Here is a 14,030-nt window from a genome sequence, read left to right as displayed (position 1 = left end):
GGCAGACTGGGACCAAGAATCAGACCATAATTTTCCATGAGGCCCGCATTATTAGCCAGATAAATCTAATTTTGCGCAAAAATCTAAGTTAGGTCCACTGAGCTAAAGATGGGCCAGCCCATCTGGCATTTGCCCAAAATGCCAGATGGCCAGTCCGCCCTTGCACACACACACACACACACACACACACACAGCACACACCTCCCTCTCTGTCTCTCACTTCCTTTCTTTCTCTCTCTCTCTCTCTCTATCTCTTTGTGACCACCCATTGAGTCTGGGAGTATCTGTCTGACCCATATAGACCTGTGCACCGCTAAACACCTGCATATGGCATTTACACACAGACACACACACACACACACACACATACTGGAACTCACTCTGTATGCTGACAGCTGAGGTTTTATTTTTGGCTGTATTTTCTCTCTCCCTGCAATTCACATAAACACACACACACACACACACACACAATAACACATACACAAACAGTGTGCCCTGACCTTCTCTCTGCTGAGTGGGCAAAGAGTCAGGGGTCACTGCTCACTGTCAGCCTGTCAGAGAGAAGGAGGGAGGGAGGGAGAGGAAGGGAAGGAGGGAGCGGCAGGGCCAGGGAGAGAGGGGAAGGAGAGGTAGAGAATGTTAAGCCAGTGTAAAGCCAGTGTTGATGCTGAAATGTAGGAGCTTATAAAAGGCTGTGGCCACATAGACATTTAATTACCTGTCAAAAGCGCTTTTCCACTTCCTGTCCCACAAGCTTACCTGGAGTTCTCGTATCAAAATGGCCGTAGGGTAATGGCGTGCATACAGCATCAATAGGAACACATAATTAGATACTTCCAAGCACAATCAGTCATCGTGTGTGTGCAGCTGTGCATGTAGCTAAAAAGAGTGGGCAGCAGCTGGGGCATGGTACCCAGAGAGACCGTTCTGATGGACAAGACTCAGCTGGGACTCCCTCTCTGGAACTGATAGGCCTACACAGATTAATCCGAAATGCACACCTCACTGTAATAAACAAGTTGGAGATACAGTTGGAGGTGTGTGTGTGTGTGTGTGTGTGTGTGTGTGTGTGTGTGTGTGTGTGTGTGTGTGTGTGTGTGTGTGTGTGTGTGTGTGTGTGTGTGTGTGTGTGTGTGTGTGTGTGTGTGTGTGTGTGTGTGTGTGTGTGTGTGTGTGTGTGTGTGTGTGTGTGTGTGTGTGTGTGATGTGGAGAAATATAAGAGAGAGCGAGATAATTGATGGCAGGAGCAGAAGGGAGAACGCCGCTTGAGCGTGACGTGGAAACACCACTGTTGTTTTTTTCCCGCAGTTTTCGATCTCGAGCCATGAATGTTCTCTCTGTTCAGAAGTCTCTCTTGCTCAATCAGTGATTAATTCATGACTAGCGATTAATCACCTTAGATTCTCTGCAAATACTTTATCACACCGACAGTCATTATCAGAGCAAATTGGGTAATGATTCGGATGTTGCCGCCGTATTCCGTGGGTCCTCTCCGGTATTCAGAGAGTGAGCGCGCGCTGTCCAAGGTGCTGCAGCAGAGCGGCCCCGCCCATCCTCTCCTCCTCTCCTCTCCCCTTCATCATCCACGTGATGCACGGAGCAGCAGACTGCACCTTCGCCTCCTCCGTAGAGAGAGAGAGAGAGAGAGAGAGAGATGCGTTTGGTTCCACTGGTCTGTTTGATCGAGAAGAGACTGTGATTGTTTCGGTAGGCCTATCTAACAGGTATTTACCGGGAACGGTTTGGCTGCACTCAGCATCTCCCCTCACAACGCGGTGATTGTTATCAGATGACAAGGAGAAAATCGATGAGTAGCCACAACACCGACCAGAAGATGTGTGTAAGGTAGGCTGAGACATTTTTATCTCGGTGTGTATGTATTGTATTAGGTCTTTGCTGTAGACTATATGTACCTATTTAATTAGAATAGCCTAATATGGGCGTTTTCCCGCAGCAGTGTTGTTGGTGTATGGATTCTTTCGCACAGGTGAGGTAGATATAAACTCGGAGTAACGGGTGAGTTCGAGCTCACTGGAGGAGAGGAATAGCCTACGCACGCACACGGAGACTCTTAGGAGGGGGAGAGGAGAGAGGAATGGCCGTTGATCGATAATCGATATATAAACCTGCTCTCATCTCACCGCGTCTTTCAATACTGTGATTTGGAACCCTAATCTCAACCACATCACTAGAGAGACAGACGCCGGAGTGGTGTGAGGCGCCTTTTTTTCCCATGGTGCGAAAAAGGGGATAATTCGATAAACAAGGCGCATTTGAGTCATCCTCCGCATCGCTCGAGAAACCGCTTCCGAGTCCCTTGCGGAGGCACGAGGTGGTCATGTTGGAATGTCTTTTGCCGTCAGAGGTAAAACGTACAGAACGTTGTAGACATTAAGGTAATGAGTCGAGCTGAAATTATACTGTTCTACCTGACTGACAGTAAGTTCTATACAACACATGAAATGCATCTGAAAATTCTGTATCTTTCTGAAAAGACTCACTGGTATATCACATGGTGTTGGTGATAGGAGGACTGTCTGGAAAGACTGTGTGAGAGAGAGAGAGAGAGAGAGAGAGAGAGAGAGAGAGAGTGGGTTTCCATGCATGTATCTGACCCAGGGTGATAGTGCTGTCTCTTCCCTCTGTAGGTCACTGGAAAGAAAAGAGTGATGACGGGACAGTGAGGGACACACTCACAGTGCTCAACCCACAAGCCCCGCTGATAGAGACAAAAAAGAGAGGGAGATGCTCTGATAGTCTCTCTCTGTTTACGGTGTGTGACAGTGTATGACCATATTCTCCCTCTCTCTCTCTGAGGGGAACAGGCACTAACGAAGACACCGATATGGTTCTCACACTGCACCCCTCATTTCTCTAACACACACACACACACCATTGAAGGAAGACAGTGGAGGAGGAACGAGGAGAGACAGAGACGAGAAGATAGAAGACTAACATTGGGAACACTTGGACCTCTATAAGGAGCCAGCTCCCTCTCTTGACTGGCAGACAGAGGAACACCTATGGAGGGTGTAGGGTGCTACTAACGGGGCTAAGAAGACTGTAGGGTACTAGAAAGGGCCCTAAGAAGACTTAAGGGTGCTCTCAAGGATGTTTGCACCATGAGTTGTAGAGTAGTTCTTGCTGCCCAGCTCTAGCCTTTGTGTCTGCGTGTGTGTGCGTTGTGTGTATGTGTTTGCGCGTGTGTGTGATGGCGGTGTGTGTGTGGGCCGCGGCCCCCTGCTGTGTGTCTGGCTGTGCCTCTGTAGCCTTGGGGGATCCAGAGGGGAGGTGCTAGAGTTTGGGGGGGTGTCGGGACAGTGGGGGCGGTTCCCGGTGTGGAACGCGTGCTGCGAGAGCATCCTGTCGTTCAGCGTTAGAACTCACAGTGAGGACGGACTGCTGCTTTACCTTGACGACGAAGGATTCTGCGACTTCCTGGAACTATTGTTGCTACGCGGGAAACTCCGCCTACGCTTCTCCATCTTCTGCGCCGAGCCGGCTGAGGTGAGTTCCGGGGTCGCCGTGAGTGACGGACACTGGCATGTGGTTCGTGTGAAACGGGACTGGAGGAACACAAGCCTTGAGGTGGATGGAAGGATGGAGGGATGGGCAGAGGTGAAGAGCAAACGGAGAGACATGACAGTGTTTAGCCACACCTTTATGGGTGGGGTTTCCCCAGAGCTCCACGCCTCCCCTCTCCGCCTCACTTCCCCTGGCGTCAGAGACCACGCCCCCTTTGCTGGCTGGCTCACTTCGGTGACCATCAATGGATCGGCGGTTGTAATGGAAGGATCGGAGGGCGTTACCATGGGGGGAGACGGGTGTGGGCCGGACCACGTGTGTCAGAATGGAGGGGTGTGTTCTGTCGTCGAGCAGAAGAACGTTTGCGACTGTACCGACACCGGCTACAAAGGCAACGACTGCAGCGAAGGTAAGGCTTTACCCAAACCCTACCTTGAAACATTGTGATTTCATCTCGCACACACATTTAAAAACACACACACAGGGCCGGCTCTAGCCTTTTGGGGGCCCTAAGCGATATTTGGTTGGGTGGTGCCCTACCAAGTGGAAAACAAAATAATTGTGTCCCCCCTCTTGACGTGAAAAATGTTGCAGTTTTAAAGCAAGTTTTCTGCAGTTCTACACATTTTGCCATGGGACGGAGAGAACATTTAGCAATTCTATAACACATTTTCTGCAATTGTACACATTTTGCCATGACTTATGCCATGTAAATGATATATGAGTGAGAGTGACTAACAAAATCAATGGGGGGCCCCTGGAGGTCAGGGTCCCTGGGCAAGTGCCTGACGTGCCTGATCGGTATTCAGACATGATTCCTACAAGTTTAGATAACTGGCTAGACTAATTTACCAATCTATAAATTGTTAGCTGACATGGCTAAAACTTGCTGATGCACAACCAAATTTCCAACCTTGTGTAGAGTACTTTTCTAACTCTCAATAGTATGTTGAGACCTCGACGGAGGCCCTAAGCGACCACTTATGTCGCTAATGCCATGAGCCAGCCCTGCGCACACATACACACAGACCTCCCCTACACACAGATTTAAACTACTGGTGTTATTTGTAGTATATAGTGTAGAACATTGAAACCCATATCTTTAATATGACTGTTACATAGTGAATCACAGCACCAGCCATTCTCCCTGTCCTATACAGTGGTGGTTAGTAGATCCTAGTGGTGGTTAGTAGATCCTAGAGGTAGTCAGTAGATCCTAGTGGTGATCAGAAAATCCTAGTGGTGGTCAGTAGATCCTAGTGGTAGTCTGTAGATCCTAGTGGTGGTCAGAAGATCCTAGTGGTGGTTAGTAGATCCTAGTGGTGGTCAGTAGAACCTATTGGTGGTTAGTAGATCCTAGTAGTGGTGGGTTGATCCTAGTGGTGGTCAGTAGATCCTAGTGATGGTCAGTAGATCCTAGTGGTGGTTAGTAGATCCTAGTGGTGATCAGAAGAGCCTAGTGGTGGTCAGTAGATCCTAGTGGTGGTCAGTAGATCCTAGTGTTGGTCAGAATATCCTGGTGGTCAGAATATCCTAGTGGTCTGTAGATCCTAGTGGTGGTCAGTAGATCCTAGTGGTGGTGGGTTGATCCTAGTGGTTGTTAGTAGATCCTAGTGGTGGTCAGTAGATCCTAGTGGTAGTTTGTAGATCCTAGTGGTGGTCAGAGGATCCTAGTGGTGGTTAGTAGATCCTGATGGTCAGAAGATCCTAGTAGTGGTCAGTAGATCCTAGTGGTGGTCAGTAGATGCTACTGGTTGTCAGTAGATCCTAGTGGTGATCAGTAGATCCTAGTGGTGGTGGGTTGATCCTAGTGGTGGTCAGTATATCCTAGTGGTGGTCAGTAGATCCTAGTGGCGGTGGGTTGATCCTAGTGGTGGTCAGTGGATCCTAGTGGTGGTCAGTAGATCCTAGTGGTGGTGGGTTGGTGGTTGGTAGATCCTAGTGGCGGTCAGTAGATCCTAGTGGTGGTCAGTAGATCCTAGTGGTGGTGGGTTGATCCTAGTGGTGGTCAGTAGATCCTAGTGGTGGTCAGTAGATCCTAGTAGTGGTGGGTTGATTCTAGTGGTGGTCAGTAGATCCTACTGGTTGTCAGTAGATCATAGTAGTGGTCAGTAGATCCTAGTGGTGGTCAGTAGATCCTTGTGGTGGTCAGTATATCCTAGTGGTGGTTATTCGATCCTAGTGGTGGTGGGTTTATCCTAGTGGTGGTCAGTAGATCCTAGTGGTGGTCAGTAGAGCCTAGTGGTGGTGGGTTGATCCTAGTGGTGATCAGTAGATCCTAGTGGTGATGGGTTGATCCTTGTGGTGGTTAGTAGATACTAGTGGCGGTGGGTTGATTCTAGTGGTGGTCAAGTAGATCCTACTGGTTGTCAGTAGATCCTAGTGGTGGTCAGTAGATCCTAGTGTTGGTCAGTAGATCCTAGTGGTGGTCAGTAGATCCGAGTGGTGGTTAGTAGATCCTAGTGGTGGTTAGTAGATCCTAGTGGTGATCAGAAGATCCTAGTGGTGGTCAGCAGATCCTAGTGGTGGTCAGAAGATCCTATAAGTGGTTAGTAGATACTGGTGGTAAGAATATCTTAGTAGTAGTGGGTTTATCCTAGTGGTTGTCAGTAGATCCTAGTGGTGGTTAGTAGATCCTAGTGGTGGTCAATAGGTCCTAGTGGTGGTTAGTATATCCTAGTGGTGGTTAGTAGATCCTAGTGGTGGTCAGTAGATCCTTGTGGTAGTCAGTAGATCCTAGTGGTGGTCAGAATATCTTAGTGGTGGTCAGTAGAGCCTAGTGGTGGTGTGTTTATCCTAGTGGTGGTCAGTAGATCGATTGGTGGTCAGTAGATCCTAGTGGTGGTCAGAGGTTCCTAGTGGTGGTTAGTAGATCCTGATGGTCAGAAGATCCTAATGGTGGTCAGTAGATCCTAGTGGTGGTCAGTAGATCCTAGTGGTGGTCAGTAGATCCTACTGGTTGTCAGTAGATCCTAGTGGTGGCCAGCAGTTCCTAGTGGTGGTTGGTAGATCCTAGTGGTGGTCGGTAGATCCTAGTGGTAGTCAGTAGATCCTAGTGTTGGTCAGAGGATCCTACTGGTGGTTAGTAGATCCTGATTGTCAGAAGATCCTAGTGGTGGTTAGTAGATCCTAGTGGATGTTAGTAGATCCTAGTGGTGGTCAGTAGATCCTAGTGGTAGTCACTAGATCCTAGTGGTGGTCAGAATATCCTAGTGTTGGTCAGTAGAGCCCAGTGGTGGTGAGTTTATCCTAGTGGTGGTCAGTAGATCCTAGTGGTGGTCAGTAGGGCCTAGTGGTGGTGGGTTGTTCCTAGTGGTGATCAGTAGATCCTAGTGGTGGTGGGTTGATCCTAGTGGTGGTCAGTATATCCTAGTGGTGGTCAGTAGATCCTAGTGGTGATCAGTAGATCCTAGTGGTGGTGGGTTGATCCAAGTGGTGGTCAGTATATCCTAGTGGTGGTCAGTAGATCCTCGTGGCCGTGGGTTGATCCTAGTGGTTGTCAGTGGATCCTAGTGGTGGTCAGTAGATCCTGGTGGTGGTGGGTTGATCCTAGTGGTGGTTGGTAGATCCTAGTTATGGTCAGTAGATCCTAGTAGTGGTCAGTAGATCCTAGTGGTGGTCAGTAGATCCTTGTGGTGGTCAGTATATCCTAGTGGTGGTTAGTAGATCCTACTTGTTGTCAGTAGATCCCAGTTGTGGTTAGTAGATCCTAGTGTTGGTTAGTAGATCCTAGTGTTGGTCAGTAGATGCTAGTGGTGGACAGTAGATCCTAGTGGTTGTTAGTAGATCCTAGTGGTGGTTAGTAGATCCTAGTGGTAGTCAGTAGATCCTAGTGGTGGTCAGAAGATCCTAGAAGTGGTTAGTAGATACTGGTGGTGGTTAGTAGATCCTAATGGTGGTTAGTAGATCCTAATGGTGGTTAGTATATCCTAGTGGTGGTCAGTAGATCCTTGTGGTAGTCAGTAGATCCTAGTGGTGGTCAGAATATCTTAGTGGTGGTCAGTAGAGCCTAGTGGTGGGGTTTTTATCCTAGTGGTGGTCAGTAGATCCTAGTGGTGGTCGGTAGAGCCTAGTGGTGGTGGGTTGATCCTAGTGGTGATCAGTAGATCCTAGTGGTGGTGGGTTGATCCTAGTGGTGGTTAGTAGATCCTAGTGGTGGTCAGTAGATCCTAGTGGTGGGTTGATCCTAGTGGTGGTCAGTATATCCTAGTGGTGGTCAGTAGATCCTAGTGGCGGTGGATTGATCCTAGTGGTGGTCGGTAGATCCTACTGGTTGTCAGTAGATCCTAGTGGTGGTCAGTAGATCCTAGTGTTGGTCAGTAGATCCTAGTGGTGGTCAGTAGATCCTAGTGGTGGTTATTATATCCTAGTGGTGGTTAGTAGATCCTAGTGGTGACCAGAAGATCCTATTGGTGGTCAGTAGATCCTAGTGGTAGTCAGTAGATCCTAGTGGTGGTCAGAAAATCCTATTAGTGGTTAGTAGATACTGGTGGTAAGAATATCTTAGTGGTAGTGGGTTTATGCTAGTGGTTGTCAGTAGATCCTAGTGGTGGTTAGTAGATCCTAGTGGTGGTCAGTAGGTCCTAGTGGTTGTTAGTAGATCCTAGTGGTGGTCAGTAGATCCTAGTTTTGGTCAGTAGAGCCTAGTGGTTGTGGGTTTATCATAGTGGTGGTCAGTAGATCTTAGTGGTGGTTAGTAGAGCCTAGTGGTGGTGGGTTGATCTTAGTGTTGGTCAGTAGATCCTAGTGGTGGAGGGTTGATCCTAGTGGTGGTTAGTAGATCCTAGTGGTGGTCAGTAGATCCTAGTGTTGGTGAGTTGATCTTAATGGTGGTCATTTGATCCACGTGGTGGTCAGTAGATCCTAGTGGTGGTGGGTTGATCCTAGTGGTGGTCAGTAGAGCCTACTCGTTGTCAGTAGTTCCTTGTGGGGGTCAGTAGATCCTAGTGTTGGTCATTAGATCCTAGTGGTGGTCACTAGATCCTATTGGTGGTTAGTAGATCCTAGTGGTGGTTTGTAGATCCTAGTGGTGATCAGAAAATCCTAGTGGTGGTCAGTAGATCCTAGTGGTAGTCTGTAGATCCTAGTGGTGGTGGGTTGATCCTCGTGGTGGTTAGTAGATCCTAGTGGTGGTCAGTAGATCCTAGTGGTGGTCAGTAGATCCTAGTGGTGGTGGGATGATCCTAGTGGTGGTGGGATGATCCTAGTGGTGGTTAGTAAATCCTAGTGGTGGTCAGTAGATCCTAGTAGTGGTGGGTTGATCCTTGTGGTGGTCAGTAGATCCTAGTGGTGGTCAGTAGATCCTAGTGGTGGTCAGAATATCCTAGTAGGGGTTAGTAGATCCTGGTGGTCAGAATATCCTAGTGGTAGTGGGTTGATCCTAGTGGTGGTTAGTAGATCTTAGTGGTGTTTTGTAGATCCTAGTGGTGGTCGGAAGATCCTAGTGGTGGTCAGTAGAGCCTAGTGGTGGTAGGTTTATCCTAGTGGTGGTCAGTAGATCCTAGTGGTGATTAGTAGATCCTTGTGGGGGTCAGTATATCCTAGTAGTGGTCAGTAGATCCTAGTGGTGGTCAGTATATCCTAGTAGTGGTCAGTAGATCCTGGTGGTGGTCATTCGATCCTAGTGGTGGTCAGTATATCCTTGTGGTGGTGAGTTGCGTTCAGAAACAAGCCTGTTGGTGTTCATCACCTCCCTGTGTGTTTGTTGTGTGTGTGTGTGTGTGTGTGTGTGTGTGTGTGTGTGTGTGTGTGTGCGCGCGCGTGCGTGTTTAGTCTGAGATCTAGGCCCCTCCTTTGTCTCCATAGCAACCCTGTCCCCTTTCTGCTGAACAAGTTACCATGGAGACAGCAGGGCTCTGAAAGAGAGACTCAGTTACATATGCTGCCCTATGCCTCCATCCATCCCTCTACCTATTTACCTATCACACCCTCGATTTATCCCTTTTTACAATTTCATCCTTCTCTAATAGGGTGGTCAATCGATTCATTTGGATTAATTGGTTGGTAAATCTCGGTTGGAAACGTAGTATGTTGTCATAAGAACATGAAATATGTGGCGAGTGTAGTGTGTTGATTACTGTGTTGGGTGTTGGAAAGAAGGCAAGTGACATATGTTGGCGCGACAATTGTTTTGACAATACTGCAGCGCGGAGCACATTTTCGAACACCGGGACTGAAGGTTAAATTGATGTAACATTGCTTAGACCTATCCAATTATTTTAGATCAACGGGTAGGGACTGTACCAGGCCTTTAATTAGTGAAAACCAAGCTGTTAGCGTTTCTTTTCACTAATTAAAGGCACAGAGCGGTCAAAAACGTGTTTTCCTGTGATATATATATATTTCCACAGTATGAGGTTGGAATAATATTGTGAAAGTGTGAAAATTATGATAATTCCGTTTTAGTGTAAAAGCTGTTTGAAAATACCACCTGAAATTTCATCTTGTTTTGATGGGATGGAGTTTTGACCTGCCTGGTGACATCACCAGTTCATAGTTCCAAACTGCCAATAACAGCTAGTTTTCCCTTCCCCCCCACTCCCAGACAGTCCTAGCAAAATTATTGCTTGAGAAAATACTCTTTACTAAGAAGCTATTTATTTTCTTTTTGACCATATTATTTGAAAACAATCACAGTAAGGTACTTAATTGTTACCCAGAAATGATTTGATATTGAGATAAAAACGGATGCATTGGACCTTTAATAAGAGACAGAGGAAAGGGACATTTGGTTCCAAAGACACACACACACTCCAGTACTGACCCCAGCATGTTTCCCCCCTGCACTGCTGTTTTCTATCATCAGTTACCTGTTTCCATTGATCTATTCACTATTCATTTACTGCAATGGTCAATGTGTGTGTGTGTCTGAGTGTGAGTGTGTGTGTGAGAGAGAGAACATGTGCGTGTATTCTGTGCTCTGGTACAGGAGGCTGTAAGGTAAGTTCTGGGTGAATAATTGTTCCAGATTCCAAACACACAGGTAGGAGCGTCTGCTTTCATCCACCCTGGCCACTGTGTGTGTGTGCGTGCGTGTGCTTGGTTTGGGGCACTTCAGTCGATTCCGTGTATTGAAATTCAAGTAATGTATTGAAAATCTACTATTGTTGAGGATTTTTCAATTAATTGAATTTCGATGAACTTCCTGAATTGAATAAATTGGCCGCAACCCTGACGTGTGTGTGTGTGTGTGTGTGTGCGTGCGTGCGTGTGGAAGAATGTAAGGCTATCAGTGCCACATGGTATCATGGTGATGTCTGGGTGGATCTGCATGTGTGTAACCAAGGTAATGGTGTGGGTGTGCATCTGTGTACCCGTGGTAACAGACGGCTGTGCATGGCGTGTTAATGAATGTCTGTCTCTCTCTCTCCTTCGTCTGGACGCTCCCAGAACACTACAACCCAGGTGGGTCTCTCTCACTCACTTTCTCCCCCCCCCCTCTCTCTTCTTCTTTACACCTATCCCATTCTTTCTTCCATGTCTGATTTGGGCACCGAAAGGTGTGTGGGCTGTGTGTGTGTAGGTTGTGTGTGTGCTGTATGTGGGTTGCAGTCAGACGGTAAGTAGACTCCCTTCATGGACAGATAAGTAGATCCATTCATGGACATATACCGGAGGTTTCAAGTGGCTCTCCACTCAAAGATAGAAACGGGCAGTGTAATAATAAGGTTTGATAAGAGGTTAGAGACCGACAGAGTAATAATAATAATACATTTGATTTGATTTGATACCCTAGGACAATTACAAGATACCCTAGGACAATTACAAGATACCCTAGGACAATTACAAGATACCTTAGGACAATTACAAGATACCCTAGGACAATTACAAGATACCCTAGGACAATTACAAAGTATACATGTAATAAAATAGCAAATATAAACATGATATTACTAAGGTCAAAGTGCAAAAAAGCAGCATGGCACCAAAGAATAAACAAACAATCCAGGGGATAAAAAGAAAGGTCATTGGAAGGCTGACTAACTCAGCACCCCCTTCGCGAATGATAGATACAATATTTTCGTTTTTTAAACAGGTAGGAGAGCAAGACCAGTGTACATAGTGCGTGTGTGTGTGTGATTCCGCAGTTATTTGATATATGTAGAAGCTACACACACATATACACCAACATGAGCGAGCAACAAGTTTAAACATGGTGTGTGTCTTAGACGTGTGGGTGGCAGGGATGGTTGTAGAACCCCCTCTACCAGCTGTTGGTGCTCCACACAGGTCAAGGGTGCGTTCAAAAAGACTTTCAGTTGCAGTGAACTGTCAGCTTGTAACAGTTACAGTTGAACGATCTGAATGAACGTACCCACATTTTACAGGAATGCGTCACTAGGTAAGGATAACCCTGGTAGTGTCTGCAATTTATTTGTCTACAATTTCCAAATTGTAATTTATGTCTACAATTTAAGTATCTACAATTTCCAAACTGAGAATCACTGTGCTATTCTAACTATATACAGTATTTAATAGAAAGACGACATTTTTATCTAATGTTCACCGCACACTAGCATCACTGTGAGCAAATGTTAGCAACGGTAGCTATCATGATGGTGTGTGAGTGTGTGTCTGAGTGTGTATGTTTGAGCGGGTGTGTGTGGGCACGTGTGTGTGTGTGTGTGTGTGTGTGTGTGTGTGTGTGTGTGTGTGTGTGTGTGTGTGTGTGTGTGTGTGTGTGTGTGTGTGTGTGTGTGTGTGTGTGTGTGTGTGTGTGTGTGTGTGTGTGTGTGTGTGTGTGTGTGTGTGGACAAAACCACGTCATGCTCCTCTGCTGTGCTGACTGTGCTCTTGTCTTCCTTTAAGGTCTGGCTCACCTGATGATCGGCGACCAAGGTACGACCTATTACATCACTATGACATCACTTCCCGTTCCTGCTGCTCCCCATCACCTCCCCACCTCCCCACCCCCACCACACCCCTCACCCCAAACCTCATCACCGCTGGACCCTAGACGCTGATCCAAGGTCAGGTTTGATTTTTGTCTATATTGGGTTCTTTTGGGTATATTAGAATATGGAGAGGCTTAACTGATCCCAGATGTGTGGTTAAGGTGAGGATATGGGTTTAGTGTTAGGATATGAACTGATCCTAGATCAAGGTCTGGTTCCATGGACGGTTTGTTGTGTGTGCGTGTGCGCATGTGTGTGTGTGTTAGTGATGCGTGGGTTGACTCATAACCCGCAGTCCCCCTGGTTATATCTGCGGGTTTAGGGTTTTAAAATATTATGTGGATGAAGGGCAGGTGGGTGGCGGGCGGGCGTGTTGAATAAAGAGAAAATAATACGTTCAAATGTCATAAATGTATCATTCTTGTGGAGTTCATATCTATAGGCTACACTGAGGTTTTTATTTATTATTTTGATTTGCCTGTAGGGTGTAACCTAAGCCTAAGCTTTAGGGGCTAACTGTACGCTCGCCAAAAACACAGCCATTGCCAAATGGTTTTTGGGACTTGGGCAGGAAAAGTTAACGTCGATCCACTGAGGCAAATAGGCCAATGTCGGAGTTGAATTCAATAAGAGAAAAGCTACGAAATGGAGAGTTGAAAATAAATAGAAGGAGGGTCAGAACAGTAGGTAGCCTAATGTATGGGGAAGATTTGGTGAAGAGGTAAAAGAGGATGATTACAGTGGGTTAAATGGAATAGTAACTGAAATCTGGACACTGACTGTTGTGTCTTTAACCTTTCACATGTAGCCTAATATAATATTAACTCCTGCAGAATGAAGCATTTCTTGCAGTAAAATGATACACCAAATGTACATTTTGACTCGGGAACAGGAGTGGAGAAATAGGATTTCTTTCAGCATCTTGGGAGAATGACTGCACGGTTAGGGGCCGTCTGTAAAAGTGCTATCGTTATCAGCATCGTAAAAGCTGATAGTATTTCAACCATAAAATATGCATCCAAGCCAAACTGAATTCTCATCAGGAACATGTTGGGTAGTTTTCAGAGCTTTTGATTTGCTTAAAAACGGTCAAAGGTAAAATCGTTCCATTTGATTTTGTTATTGAATTTTCTCCCCGGTCTCTAAATGTCTTTGCTGCATGAGAGAAGCAGAGATTAAAGAAAAAATGTTACCGACGTCAACTAGATTCAAGGCTTCATTCTATCGATTTATGACATTATTCTGGTGAGTGAAGGTGTATTTAGTATTCTAGGGCAACAAGTAAGACAGAAGAGAAGCTGCATGTATTTAATTACAAACAAGTTGACTAACAAATAGCCAATGCAAATAAAATGTCTTAAATGAAAAGCAGGAACATAGGCTTATCTAAAAGGCCTGTCAGAAAATTGCTCCGCCTTCTCTGTACAGCGCATTTTCTATATTTGCGGCTTAGGGTCGGAGTTCGGACCTCAGACTTTCACTCTATCACATATAGTCGGGCGGTTCCGGGTGGGTTATTAGCAATTGCGGGAGGGTGCGAATGAACAAACAGCTGACCCGCGCATCACTAGTGTGTGTGTGTTGTTGCGGCTTGTATGTCTGTTGCAGGT

General features: G+C 46.4%; 1 pseudogene; it reads left to right on the top strand.

The window, feature by feature from the left end:
* Nucleotides 1-1,329: 1,329 nt before the first annotated feature.
* The window catches only part of LOC135523826 (neurexin-1a-like), a 74,766-nt pseudogene continuing 62,065 nt past the window's right edge, over nucleotides 1,330-14,030 (top strand).

The sequence above is a fragment of the Oncorhynchus masou genome, chromosome 31, assembly GCF_036934945.1.
Source record: "Oncorhynchus masou masou isolate Uvic2021 chromosome 31, UVic_Omas_1.1, whole genome shotgun sequence".
Classification (NCBI taxonomy): domain Eukaryota; kingdom Metazoa; phylum Chordata; class Actinopteri; order Salmoniformes; family Salmonidae; genus Oncorhynchus; species Oncorhynchus masou.
This window is presented reverse-complemented; position numbering and strand designations above follow the sequence as displayed.